Below are 8,052 nucleotides of genomic sequence, written 5' to 3' on the forward strand. Positions count from 1 at the left end.
ATATTTTGGATCAACATTTTGGATATGCTGATTCAAGATTTGTGAAGTAACTCATACAGACGTCAAATGTGTAATATTGTATGATACTTTCTGTTGCCTTAAAGCTGCAATATGTAACGTTTTGGGCGACTTGACCACATTCACGTAGAAATGTGTGTTATAGATCTGCCATTCGCATTGAAAGCAAGTCTTAAGAAGCGGCAGATCTGCTCTGTGTGCAATTTCTATGCTTCCCGTTCTTAAGTTTCGTTTTACTTCTTTTGGTTTTGTACACCAGCTGAAATTACAATATTTTTGGTTAAGGAAAATATATTTCACAGTGGTTTAGATGGTACAATGATTCTCTACACTATACTTTGATTGCATAATTTCAGTTTGTGACTAAATACATTTTTGCAAACCGGAAATAGCGGAGTGATTTCTTCATAGTGCATCTTTAAATAATACGTTTTTAATAGAACCAGAGGTCTACTCTGTTTGTTATTGCTGATTCATAGTTCCTTGTGGGTTGTCCCATTTAGGCTGTTATGAACCACACACTCCATTTATATGTGACACTTTTTAGATAGGCATAAACCAAGAATACATTCTATTTTAAAAATGTTATCCAATGAAATAGGACTATTGTGTGTTTTAGATTTGTTTATATATATATATATATATATATATATATATATATATATATTTGAGTATATGGATTTGGTATGGCCTGCTCTTTCACACATACAGTACCAATAGTAGTCAATAGTTTGAACACACCTACTCATTCAATGTTATTATTATTTTTTTTTTACTATTTTCTACATTGTAGAATAATTGTGAAGACATCAAAACTATGTAATAACACGTATGGAATCATGTACTAACCAAAAAAGTGTTCAACAAATCAAAATGTATTTTATATTTGAAATTCTTCAAAGTAGCTACCCTTTTGCCTTGCACACTTTTGGCATTCTCTCAACCAGCTTTACCTGGAATGCTTTTCCAACAGTCTTGAAGAATTTTCCACATATGCTGAGCACTTGTTTGCTGCTTTTCCTTCACTCTCCGGTCCAACTCATTCCAAACCATCTCAATTGGGTTGAGGTCGGGTGATTGTGGAGGCCAGGTCATCTGATGTAGCACTTCATCATTCTCCTTCTTGGTCAAATAGCCCTTACACAGCCTGGATGTGTGTTGGGTCATTGTCCTGTTGAAAAACAAATGATACTCCCACTAAGCTCAAACCAGATGGGATGGCGTATCGCTGCAGAATGCTGTGGTAGCCATGCCGGTTAAGTGTGCCTTGAATTCTAAATAAATCACTGACAGCAAAGCACCATCACACCTCCTCTTCCATGCTTCATGGTGGGAACAACATACAGTGATCATCCGTTCACCTACTTTGCATCTCACAAAGACACGGCGGTTGGAACCAAAAATCGCAATTTTGGACTCATCAGACCAATCGACTGGTCTACTGTCCATTGCTCGTGTTTCTTGGCCCAAGCAAGTCTCTATCTTATTGTTGTCCTTTAGTAATGGTTTCTTTGCAGCAATTCGACCATGAAGGCCTGATTCACGTAATCTCCTCTGAACAATTGATGTTGAGATGTGTCTGTTACTTGATCTCTGAAGGATTTATTTGGGCTGCAATTTGAGACTGGTAACTCTAAAGAACTTATCCTCTGCAACAGAGGTAACGCTTGGTCTTCCTTTCCTGTGGCGGTCATCATGAGAGCCAGTTTCATCATAGCGCTTGATGGTTTTTGCAACTGCACTTGAAGAAACTTTCAAAGTCCTTGACATTTTCTGGATTAACTGACCATGTCTTAAAGTAATGATGGACTGTTGTTTCTCTTTGCTTATTTGAGCTGTTCTTGCTATAATATGGCAACATATTACAAAATAGGGCTATATTCTGTATACCACCACTACCTTGTCACAACACTACTTGATTGGCTCAAACGCATTAAGAAGGAAAGAAATTCCACAAATGAACTTTTAACAATGCACACATGTTAATTGAAATGCATTCCAGGTGACGACCTCATGAAGCTGGTTGAGAGAATGCCAAGCGTGTGCAAAGCTGTCATCAAGGCGAAGGGTAGCTAAATATATAATATATTTAGATTTGTTTAACAATTTTTGTTAGGTTACTACATGATTCCATATGTGTTAATATATAGTTCTGTCTTCACTACTATTCTACAACGTAGAAAATAGTAAAAATAAAGAAAAACCCTGGAATGAGTAGGTGTCTCCAAACTTTGGACTGGTACTGTATGCTTGGGCTCCCGAGTGGCGCAGCGGTCTAAGGCACTGCATCTCAGTGCAAGAGGCGTCACTACAGTCCCTGGTTTGAATCCAGACTGTATCACATCTGCCCGTGATTGGGAGTCCCATAGGGCAGTGCACAATTTGCCCAGCGTTGTCCGGGTTTGGGCCGTCATTGTAAATAAGAATTTCTTCTTAACTGACTTGCCTAGTTAAGTAAAGGTTAAATAAAACATACAAATATTCTGTAATTTATGCCTCATTGATATTTGAATAGTGTGAGGTTAAAGCTATATAAGTTCTTCATTGTTTTGGTTTGTTTCTGTGGTCCTACTCTACCTGAACGATAGTGAATGATTCATGTTAGAAAATATTTAGGGATGCCATAGTGACTGATTCATTAAGAGTGCCATGTTGGGTGAGGCCTTTCTGTTTTTTGTACATTTCCTTTGAAAACCACATGTTTAGTCTTGTAGGTTTTCATTGGGTGTATGTGTAACCGGTGTGAAATGGCTAGCTAGTTAGCGGGGTGCGCGCTAATAGCGTTTCAATCGGTCACTCGCTCTGAGACCTTGAAGTAGTTGTTCCCCTTGCTCTGCAAGGGCTGCGGCTTTTGTGGAGCAATAGGTAACAATGCTTCGAGGGTGTCAGTTGTTGATGTGTGCAGAGTGTCCCTGGTTCGAGCCCAGGCAGGGGCGAGGAGAGGGACGGAAGCAATACTGTCACATATGGTGGGTTAACCCATATGAATAAGATGGAAGTTGTGAATTCAAGATAATTTATCTATTTCTATCAGCGAAAGGTCATTCTCAACTGTGTTTCAGTTAGGGATAGTCTTTGATTTGCTATGTAGCTTTTTTGCAACATGGCTTCAAGTAGCCTATAGGGTAAAGTTGTTTTTTATGTTAATTTTTTTTTAATGGATTGACTGATTCATAAAGTAGGGTACTTAGCAGAATTTAAACAGAAGTACCTGTTCTTTACCCACTTTGCTTTGCTCTCCATGTGATGGACACTATGCAATGTAAAACATTTGTATCTAGTATTCTGACTACAAGTTTGAAGGATGTGCTCTGAAAGGAACACTAGTTTCACCAGTACAGTTTTGTGGAAGGACTCAAAGAGGGGAAGGAGTGTGATGTCTGAGCCTTTGTATGGACAAAATGATGTCATCCCTTTTTCCTGTTGTGCAGAAAGAAATTAGTTCAATGGAGGCCAGGATGGCCAGAGCACCATTGGAAACATTAAGCTTTGAGCCCAGCAAACAAGATATCACATGATACCATAGGATGTAGGATTTTAAATGTAAGCCAACTTCACACTACAGCCGACATCAAGAGCTTAGAATAAGGATAACACTCTAGGCAATACCTCCTACTTACATGTACTATTAGTCAGCTGTCCTTGGAAAAAATACCAATGAAGGCAATGGGATATGTTGAAACTGTTGACTCCCTGTGTGGGTTGTTAGATATGGCTCAGCAGGCCTGGTCACTTGACTGGAACCTTTCTTTTAAGCAAAAACAAATGTTCCATTAAATAACCCTTATGGCTAAAGACCTGGTGCTAAAGTAAGGGTCCTGACATGATCTCACCTGGAAAAGCTATGGGCCCGAATTATAACTTATAACTACAAACACCCTTGTTTGACCCTACTTGACAGTCATACAGTGCCTTCGGAAAGTATACAGACCCCTTGACTTTTCCCACATTTTGTTACGTTACAGCCTTATTCTAAAATTGATTAAATCGTTTTTTCCCCCTCAATACCCCATAATGACAAAGCAAAAAGAGGTTAAAAAATGTTTGCTAATTTACTGCAAATAAACTGATGTCACATTTGCTTAAGTATTCAGACCCTTTATTCAGTACTTTGTTGAAGCAACTTTGGCAGCAATTACAGCATCGAGTCTTCTTGGTTATGATGCTACAAGCTTGGCACACCTGTATTTGGGGAGTTCCTCCCATTCTTCTCTGCAGATCATCTCAAGCTCTGTCAGGTTGGATGGGGAGTGTTGCTGCACAGCTGTTTTCAGGTCTCTCCAGAGCTGTTCGATCGGTTCAAATCTGTGCTCTGTCTGGGCCAATCAAGGACATTCAGAGACATCTCCCGAAGCCACTCCTGTATTGTCTTGGCTGTGTGCTTAGGGTCGTTGTCTTGTTAGGTGAACCTTCACCCCACTCTGAGATCCTAAACTGCTCCAGAGCCCTCTTCATCAAGGATCTCTCTGTACTTTGCTCTGTTCATCTTTGCCTCAATCCTGACTAGTCTCCCAGTCCCTGCTGCTGAAAAACATCTCCACAGCATGATGTTGCCACCACCATGCTTCACCGTAGGGATGGTGCCAGGTTTCCTCCAGATGTGACGCTTGGCATTCAGGCCAGAGTTCCATCTTGGTTTCTTTACACCACAGATTCTTGTTTTTCATGGTCTGAGAGTCTTTAGGTTCCTTTTGGCAAACTCCAAGTGGGCTGTCATGTGCCCTTTACTGAGGAGTGGCTTCCGTCTGGCCACTCTACCATAAAGGCTTGATTGGTGGAGTACTGCAGAGATGGTGTTCTTCTGGAAGGTTCTCCCATCTCCACAGAGGAACTCTAGAGCTTTGTCAGAGTGACCATCAGGCTCTTGGTCACTTCTCCCCCGATTGCTCAGTTTGGCTGGGCGGCCAGCTTTAGGAAGAATCTTGGTGGTTCCAAACTTCTTCCATTTAAGAATGATGGAGGCCACTGTGTTTATGAGGACCTTCAATGCTTTAGAAATGTTTTGGTACCATTCCCCAGATCTGTGCCTCGACACAATCCTGTCTCGGAGCTCTACGGACAATTCCTTCGACCTCATGGCTTGAAATTTCTATTTTAAAAAAATTATTAAAACATATAATTTCACTTCATAATTATGGGGTGTTGTGTAATAGATTTCAGAGGATTTTGTTTTTATTTAATCCATTTTAGAATAAGGCTGTAACGTAACAAAATGTAGAAAAAGTCAAGTGGTCTGTATACTTTCCAAAGGCGCTGTATGTGTGTGTGTGTGTGTGTATACAGTTGAAGTCGGAAGTTTACATGCACCTTAGCCCAATACATTTAAACTCAGTTTTTCACAATTCCTGACATTTCATCCTAGTAGAAATCCCTGTCTTAGGTCAGTTAGGATCACCACTTTATTTTAAGAATGTGAAATGTCAGAATAATAGTAGAGAAATATTTTTCAGCTTTTATTTCTTTCATCACATTACCGGTGGGTCAGAAGTTTATATACACTCAATTAGTATTTGGTAGCATTGCCTTTAAATTGTTTAACTTGGGTCAAACGTTTCGGGTAGCCTTCCACAAGCTTCCCACAATAAGTTGGGTGAATTTTGGCCCATTCCTCCTGACAGAGCTGGTGTAAATGAATCAGGTTTGTAGGCCTCCTTGTTCGCACACGCTTTTTCAGTTCTGCCCACAAACTTTCTATAGGATTGAGGTCAGGGCTTTGTGATTGGCACTCCAATACCTTGAATTTGGTGTCCTTAAGCCATTTTGCCACAACTTTGGAAGTATGCTTGGGGTCATTGTCCATTTGGAAGAGCCATATGTCGACCAAGCTTTAACTTCCTGAATGATGTCTTGAGATGTTGCTAAAATATATCCACATAATTTTCCTCCCTCATGATGCCATCTATTTTGTGAAGTGCACCAGTCCCTCCTGCAGCAAAGCACCCCCACAACATGATGCTGCCACCCTCGTGCTTCACGGTTGGGATGGTGTTCTTCGGCTTGCAAGCCTCCCCCTTTTTCCCTCCAAACATAACGATGGTCATTATGACCAAACAGTTCTATTTTTGTTTCATCAGACCAGAGAACATTTCTCCAAAAAGTACGATCTTTGTCTCCATGTGCAGTTACAAACCGTAGTCTGGCTTTTTTATGGTGGTTTTGGAGCAGTGGCTTCTTTCTTGCTGAGTGGCCTTTCAGGTTATGTCGATATAGGACTTGTTTTACTGTGGATATAGATACTTTTATACTTGTTTCCTCCAGCATCTCAACAAGGTCCTTTGCTGCTATTCTGGGATTGATTTGCACTTTTCGCACCAAAGTACGTTCATCTCTAGGAGACAAAACGCTTCTCCTTCCTGAGCGGTATGATGGCTGCGTGGTCCCATGGTGTTTATACTTGCGTACTATTGTTTGTACAGATGAACGCGGTACCTTCAGGCGTTTGCTCCAAAGGATGAACCAGACTTGTGGAGGTCTACAATTTGTTTTGAGGTCTTGGCTGATATTTTTTGATTTCTCCATGATGTCATGCAAAGAGGTACTGATTTTGAAGGTCGGCCTTGAAATACATCCACAGGTACACCTCCAATAGGCTAATTGACATCATTTGAGTCAATCAGAGGCTTCTAAAGCCATGAAATCATTTTCTGGAATTTTCCAAGCTGTTTAAAGGCAGTCAATTTAGTGTATGTAAACTTCTGACCCACTGGAATTGTGATACAGTGAAATAATCTGTCTAAACAATTGTTGGAAAAATTACTTGTCATGCACAAAGTAGATGTCCTAACCGACTTGCCAAAACTATAGTTTAACAAGAAATTTGTGGAGTGGTTGAAAAACTAGTTTTAATGACTTTAATGACTTGCTCAGTGATAATTGACACTTCCGCATTGTGCTGTTTATTTCTGAAAGTTTTGTCCAGTGAAATGTCCAGTGAAAGCAAATATGCCATGCCATGCCATATGCCATTTGTTAACACAACACAGTACAGACTTGGATACACATTATGCTGAATGTTAATCAATAAAAAACATCTGTTAAATTCACTGCTCTGTTTTTCTTGTTTACAGTGGGTCAAGTCATAGGGTATTGAGGGAGGAATTCTCGTATTGTTACAACACCAATATTCTTTTTGAATAAAGGTGCTAATATGGCTGTACTCTATACACAGTGTGGCTCTGACACCAGCTAAGAAACATCAAGGGTATGTCAATAGGGTGGCAGGTAGCCTAGCCGTTAATAGTGTTGGTCCAATAACCGAAAGGTTGCTGGTTTGAATCCCAGAGCTGACTTGGTGAAAAATCTGTCTGTGCCCTTGAGCAAGGCACTTAACCCTAATTGCTCCTGTAAGTTGCTCTGGATAAGAGTGTCTGCTAAATGACACATGTAATGTAAAATGAATTAATTTGGTAGTGCACTCATTTCTTGTCTGAACAAGGAGGGCAACAAGACTTTGAGCAGATCTACAGATTTCCAAGAAACAATTTAAATCAAACAAATGTATAACTGTAGCAGTTCGTTAGTTATTGTTCATTCATGTCTGTTTTCAGACCTCAAATGGTCTAATGTTGAGTAGTCCACATCCTACACTATTAGTGTTATAGATCCAGCTGTATGCTTTGAAATTAAATGAAAACCCTGAATGTCATTCAACCTACCCAGTAGCCTTGTATTTAGGCCTACTTAATTGTATTAATGTTGTTTTTTAAAGTATTGGTTCATTCTTATCAGTTGAACATTTATTTCGATAGGAGGAAGCGTGCTTTAAACACGTGGTTGGAAAGCTTCAGTCTGCTGTAGAGGGAAAATTATGAAACAGCTAAGCAGTCAGTAACAAGAACCATGTGTACACCCCCCCTTTCCCCATCTGCGCCCTTCAAGCCCTCATTTCACCCCCCCCCCCCACTTCCCTCTTCCTTCAGAACTGTTTTTGTTTTCCAAACAAGGCTCTCTGTACAGGAAATTGTGTACTTTGGGAGCATTCAGGAAGGCAGAGAGCACATTTCCTGTTAGGACCATGGCAACAAAAAAAGTGTG

This window comes from Salvelinus sp. IW2-2015, linkage group LG5 (assembly GCF_002910315.2).
Source record: "Salvelinus sp. IW2-2015 linkage group LG5, ASM291031v2, whole genome shotgun sequence".
NCBI classification, from domain to species: domain Eukaryota; kingdom Metazoa; phylum Chordata; class Actinopteri; order Salmoniformes; family Salmonidae; genus Salvelinus; species Salvelinus sp. IW2-2015.